This window comes from Megalobrama amblycephala, linkage group LG14, assembly GCF_018812025.1.
Source record: "Megalobrama amblycephala isolate DHTTF-2021 linkage group LG14, ASM1881202v1, whole genome shotgun sequence".
Taxonomy (NCBI): Eukaryota; Metazoa; Chordata; class Actinopteri; order Cypriniformes; family Xenocyprididae; genus Megalobrama; species Megalobrama amblycephala.
In genome coordinates, this window is record NC_063057.1 from 34,512,380 (window position 1) to 34,519,936 (window position 7,557).

The following is a 7,557-nucleotide window of genomic DNA, read 5'->3' on the forward strand; positions in this document are numbered from 1 at the left end:
TGTTAACCTTAACCTGTTGTGTTCTATTCGATAGAAAAGAAAAATACCATTTAATAATAAAAGGATTTACATCCATCTCTTTTAATTTCTCCAATAATAAATAGGGTTGCAAAGTATTAAAAGCTAAACTAAAATCAATAAAAAGTAGGCGTGCGTATGCCTTTGAGTGGTCCAGATGTTTAGATACTAAATGGGTGATACTTCCTACTGCATCATCCGTACTCCTGCCCTGTCTGTATGCAAACTGCCACGGATCTAATTTAGATATTACTTCACTTTTCAATATGGACACAATGTACTTCTCAAAACATTTCATTACTATTGATGTCAATGCTACAGGTCTAAAATCATCATTCTCGGACGTGTGTGGCTTTTTCGGAATAGGAATGATCACATCTTTTTTCCAAAGCGCAGGAACTATATGTGAGTCCAATGATCACTGAAAGAGTGTACACCACACTGGAGTAAGTTCTGCAGCACAGGTTTTCAAAAGCTGGGCAGAGATCTCATCAGGTCCCTTAGATTTCCTTGTGCATAGCTGATGAAATAGCAGTTGCACCTTAGAACTGTCTACCAGTAATCTGCTGCCCATAACATCCGTCAGAGAACCAATAACAGATCTACATTTATCAGAAGAATCATGAGTTTGAAACTCCAGGTAAAATTTATTAAGTTCATTAGCTTTCTGTAAATCATCACTCGTACTAATAAATGGTCTATTTGATTCCATATTAGTAACAGCCTTCATTGTGTTCCACATTTTTTTCGAATTTGAAGTGGAAAACTGACGCTCAATAAGGTCTTTCTGTCGTCCCCTTGCTTCCTTTAACTGATGATTAAGCTCTTTTTGTAATATTTTCAACCCAGCAAGATCATGTTTTTTAAACGCAATCCTTTTCCTGTTAATACAATTCTTAATTTCTTTAGTTATATAGGGTTTGTTGTTTGGATATATAATAACATTCTTTTTAGGAAGTACATTGTCCACACAAAAATTAATATAATCCGTTATTGTCTCAGTAGTTGTATCAATGTCCGGATCATAAAAAAACATTCCAATCTGTGCAGAGTAAGCAACCTTTAAGTCTCTCTATGGCGTCGTCCGACCATACAGTTACTTTCCTCATGGTTTACTGCGCTTGAGCATAGTCCTGTATGTAGGAATTAGATGGATAGTGTTGCGGTCGGAGTTAGCCAGCGGTGGTTTCGCTCTGGCCTCATAAGCCTTTTTAATGTTACCATAGCACTTGTCTAGAGTTCTGTTCTTTCTTGTCCCACATTTTATATATTGTTCAAAACCAGGCAAAAACAGTTCAAGCTTGCACTGGTTAAAATCACCTAAAATGAATATTGGAGCCTCTGGAGAGCACTGTAGTTGTTGGTGAACACAGTCCGCTATACATTCTGCTGCTCTTGCTGGATTTCCACTAGGAGGGACATAAACCGCACAAACAACGACGCTACCAAACTCCCTCGGTAAATAAAAAGGTCTCATTTTCAAACACAGAACTTCAGCATCCAGACAGCAGATTACGTCTTTAATAGTGTACTGTTTGCACCATGCGTTACTCGCATACACCGCCAGACCACCACCTCTGATTTTCCCTGACTGTGCATTCCTATCCGCCCGCACCAGCGAGAATCCTTCCAGCCCCAGAGCAGCGTCCGGAACATCGCGGTGTAGCCATGTTTCCGTAAACACCATCAAACTTGAAGTGCGGTATTCAAAACATGCTTTGGAGTTCCTCCATTTTACCGTGCAATGATCTGGCGTTGCACAGTATCATCACTGGTAAGGGTGGTCTGTTTCCTCGTCGTCGAAGACGTTGCCGTATTCCGCCTCGTTGGCCCCGTCTCCTATGCCTTCTATTGGGTTCAGATGACGGCCTCACGCAAACAGGCAGGTTCAAGGGAGGTGGCCCGTCACGGTGAAGCGCAAGCAATGCGTCTCTGTTGTAGCTGATTGGCGTCCATGTTGACACACCTGTATGCAGTGTTTGGCACCGTGCCAGATATCCCAGTACAGCAACTACTAGACACAGCTGAACGAACATAGTCATACTTATATCCAGGGACGGACTGGGACTAAAAAACGGCCCTGGACTTTGACTAGGCCCGGCCCAAAGCAATCGGCGTGCGGAAACTCGACAACAACAACAATATCGCCTGGCATGAGTGTCACAAGACTTTAATTGTGGCTCATGATACTATACCATCCAAATTATAGCAATAGCACTGATGTTGACTAGATGTTGTGTTAAAAGCATATTATTCTAGATTAACTTGAATACTCATATAGCAGGGGTCTCAAACTCAAATTGTCGGGGGGGCGTTTCTGTGATTGACACCTCATAGGAGGGCCATATTATCCTTCAAGCGCAAGAAAGTGCAACATTTCAAAAAATTTACTTTCTTTTGCATTGTTTCTCATTTACTTCAAATTTCATTAGGCCTACTAAAATATTGTTATACCTATACTATAAATATCTTATTTACCATACTAAATGTAAACAGCAGTGTCTCTCTCATTGTTACAGAATGTAATATAATTATATAATACTATTACTAATATAATACTATTAATTGAAATAGTCTGGTGCGACTTCTCACATCCAACAAGATATATGGAATAAAAAATCAGTAATTTAAAACCAGCAACACTTGTGGCGTGGAGGGGTCAGAAATAAACAAAAAAACTGGAGCTATATATCAACTTTATTTTGCCAAAAGAATAAAAATCTCTCATTGTTACATTCATTATTAGATTTTAACATCTAGTGGAAGTATTTTCCCTTACTTTGTTAGCTTAAATAACATTAAAACATTAAAATCTTGCACTGAACAACACTGTACTGAACAAATACAATCCCTGAATACATTTGTACACACATTTGTACACTCCTCTGTTTCATGACAGACACCTGGCAGCGCTTGTGCTCACACAGCTGAAACACATTTGTCCAAGATGCCGTTTGAGCATCGGTAACGTTTAATGGCTGCATCGGACGTGTTTCAGTGGTTTAAATCGGCGCTCGATCGTGACTTAAAGTCGAGTGCTTTTACTGTAATTTAGGCAAGCGCGCTCATAATAGAAGCGATTGAGAGCGCGGCTCATGGTTGCATAGCAACGACAGACGCCACTGGAGCGAAAGCGCATTGGAAAGAAGGAGAATGCGGTGCGGCCGCTTATGTGACGCGATATGTGAATGTCCCTTAGAACGGCGACTTTTTCTCTGCATATCAGACAGGTAGCAACTAGAGAATAATAATAATAATAATAATAATTTAGCTGGCCGGATTATGTTTTATTTTTGAGATCAGTTGCGGGCCGGGTAGAGGGGGTGGGCGGGCCGTAAATGGCCCGCGGGCCGGCAGTTTGAGACCACTGAATCTGATCTAACGTCTTTGCTGCTTACTTGGCGGCCACGGCCAGTGCAGCTGGCATCCAACTTAAAGGTGCATTGCTGCCACCTACAGTACTGGAGTGTGAAACAGATTAGTGGGGGGAAAAAACAGATGATGACTGCGTGTGTGGCGGGTGGTGCGCCGGCCCGCCGGCCGTCCTGGAGTACCGGCCGTTCTGTGATTCTCCAGATCACACAGATGGCCAGTCTGCCCCTGCTTATATCGGCGTTAGAGCCGTCGCAATAAAAATAAAAATAACTAAAGAAAAAAAAGAAAAAGAAAAAAATGAACAAACAACAGACGAATGCAGTAGAGCAAGAGCCCGGGTCGCAAGCAGAGCAGCGCCACCGGAAGCAGTTGTGATACATATAAATGTATCAGCTTAATTTATTTTAATAACACCTGTGCTTACTTCACGGCCACCTCTTTTTTAGATTGCTCACACATCAGACTTACTGACTAATGATCAGTGGCGATTTCTTTAAGACTGCAAGGGAAGCTCGGCTTCCCTTATAATGTCACAAAATTAATGGTCAAATATGTACTATTGTATTAACATTTTATTGACTAAAAATGCGTTAGAAAACGTTCATCTCAAAGACGAGTTCGTTCAGAATCAGTTACATATAGCAGGTCGGCTGACTCGATTTCCTTCTCATACATTCCCGCAGCGTCACAGTGCATTTCCCTATTGAAGCCCAGCGTCCATTGACTTCAATGGGGCTGCTTTGAACGTTTTTTTTCAGCGCTTCGAAACTAGACGGTCATTGGATAAACGCTGCGATTATGTCCCGCCCACGGACGCTCAGCGTCTCTGGGGGTGAATGGGGAGTGGGCTGGCCCGGACTCCGAGCTTCATTTCACACAATTATACACCACATTCCTTGTTTCAGTTTTACAGAGTTTAATATTTTTTTTTTAGATCGTTCATTCATTCATTCATTCCTTCATTCATTCATTCATTCATATAACGTTAGTAGACTAGGCTAGCGTCGTGGGTGAAACTGCGCACGATGGCAGACGGTGCTAATATTGTCGACCTGATTTTGGCAGATTCCTCGACGTTTTTCAAATTTGGAAAGCATGCTCTTCTTAGAATTAGTCAATCCAGGGAAATTTGATGACATGAGACAGGTATTTCCAGAGGAGGCCTTCCAAAGTGTCCTGAAAAGTTATGGCCATCACTTTGATTCAGGAAGACTGAGGTCAGAACTTCAAGTCCTGTATTCAGATCAGGACTTGCAGGGTAACAGGGGAAAGCTGTGTGATTACTTGGTGTTCCTTAAAGACATGGAGTTGGACAGTGCAATGCCTCAGCTTTACAAACTGTTCTCATTAGTGGCAACAATTGGAGCTACATCTGTAGGTGTAGAAAGGAGCTTCTCCTGTTTAAAGCGACTCAAGTCCTACACCCGAAACACAATGGGCCAAGGCCGTTTAAGCAGCCTAGCTCTGCTGGCCATTGAGAGGACACTGGTCAAGTCACTTGAAAAGACTCCTAGTTGGTACGACAGGGTCACAGACCATTTTCTTGAAAAGGAACGTAGGGCAGAATTTACTTTTAAATAAATAGACAATTTTATGATGTAGGCCGAAAATGAGCTTCCCCTCTCTGACAGACCAGTAGCCGCCACTGCTAATGATCTATGAAGAAGATGTCTCCTTCCTCTTCTGTCTTTATTTCTGTTCCTATATCTGTGGGCAGTTTTTGAGTCCACTGTTGATGTTAAGTTATAATGACCTTGTTACATTGTGATGCAATATGTTATTCCATTTGGAAAGATATTTCATTTACGCCACTACAGTTGCAGCTTGAAGTCACGCTGGTATTAAAAAATATTTTGAATTAAAAAAAGGTAGTAAAAAGGTATTGAATTCAACTTAAGAAGTTCTGTATATACCCTGATCTCAGTCTCAGTTCCCTGTGCTTTTTCCATGCGCTCTGTTGGCTACCAAAGTAAGCTGGTTAATTAATAAGTTTGATCGGCACTTCTCTGACTTTAAAACACAGCGATCAGCCTTTGCCATCTTTGCCAATCCTTTAACCGCCGTTGTCGACAGTGCGCTCCGTCACCTTCAGATGGAGTTAATAGAGCTTCAAAGCGACAGTGGATTGAGAGCAAAGTTCCAGGATGCTGCAATCGGGGACTTTTACCGTCTTCTGCCCCCTGCTTTGATGCACCGACTTCATTCTGCTTGTGTTCTGTCGATGTTTGGGAGCACATATCTGTGTGAACAGATGTTTATTTGATTATTACTTATTTAAATTACAAATATTGTATATGCATTTGCATAGATGTAAAAATATGTTATTGCTGTTATTTTACCCCAAATCATTTTAATTGATCAAGTTAAGAAACCCACATTACTCTATCAATCAGACTAAATAAAGACAAATATCATCAAACACAAGTCATTACATTAACTTTGTTAACTTTTTTGTCAAGTTTGCTAAGAACATGTGACAGATAAGGCATTTACAAAAACAACTGCTGCACCAGTGCTTCCCACAGGTTTGAAATATACTTGCGGTGGTAGCCGGGTGAAAAATCCTCCTATTACCCACGGCACAAAAATGGTCTACTACATGTGACAAACAAATAATGTGTGATTTTTAACAGTATTTTTATTTATTGAAATTAATTAGAATTATTTAGCATACCATCACATTTAATAACATACTAATATTATGCATTATTATGCATTGTAAATTATGCAAAATTACAGCATTTATTCTTTTCCTATGTTCTCCTTGCTGTCATATAGTGAATGGGACACAGATTTTACTAGTAAAATTTTAATAATGAATAATATATGTGTCAAATAATGTTCTTAGTCTTTTCTTCCTGTGGGGAAGACTACAATAATTTACTATGAATTAAATGGAAATCACATTAAATACAATTTATTGTGTAACCAAAATACCAATAATGCACAAAAGAAAAAGAAAAAACGTCTAAAAAAAAAAAAGAAATATCTACACAGTTGCAGGCTGATCCTTCAGATTCTTACAACCGACTAAAACATTTTATATAATGTAGACAATGTAATAATTCATCAACTTGAGTTCATTAGCAATCGCTTGGCATAAATCTGCGCTTTTCATTGATTGAAATACACTTTGAAGCAGTCTGAAGCGTGAGCCTGTAGAACGCACAACAGCGCCACCTTATGACATTGCAACATGCAGCGCTCTTTGTGAAATATCCATCACGTCTCTGCAGCACACATGGGAATGTCAGCGAGAGTAAACAGTTCTTCAGCACACATAACGAGCAGATATGAAACAAGTAGGGCGAGGGGAGATTTTCCACTAGTTAATCGATCGCGGGTGGTTTCATTATTTTGGGCGGTATATATGAGAGGATAAAAATAATAAAAGCAAAAATGTCTCCAAATATACTTGGGCGGCCGTTAATATACCTTTAAAGTCTATGTGTGGGAAGCACTGCTGCACACAACCTTGCAGAGGGCATTCATTCAACAAATTAGAAATGGTTTGATTACAGTAAACATTTGGCTGCATGAACATACAGCTTTAAACATAGTGAATACATTACTACACATACAGAGTGATATACAGTGGGTACAGAAAGTATTCAGACCCCCTTAAATTTTTCACTCTTTGTTATATTGCAGCCATTTGCTAAAATCATTTAAGTTCATTTTTTTCCTCATTAATGTACACACAGCACCCCATATTGACAGAAAAACACAGAATTGTTGAGATTTTTGCAGATTTATTAAAAAAGAAAAACTGAAATATCACATGGTCCTAAGTATTCAGACCCTTTGTTGTGACATATATTTAACTCAGGTGCTGTCCATTTCTTCTGATCATCCTTGAGATGGTTCTACACCTTCATTTGAGTCCAGCTGTGTTTGATTATACTGATTGGACTTGATTAGGAAAGCCACACACCTGTCTATATAAGACCTTACTGCTCACAGTGCATGTTAGAGCAAATGAGAATCATGAGGTCAAAGGAACTGCCTGAAGAGCTCAGAGACAGAATTGTGGCAAGGCACAGATCTGGCCAAGGTTACAAAAAAATTCTACTGCACTTAAGGTTCCTAAGAGCACAGTGGCCTCCATAATCCTTAAATGGAAGACGTTTGGGACAACCAGAACCCTTCCTAGAGCTGGCCGTC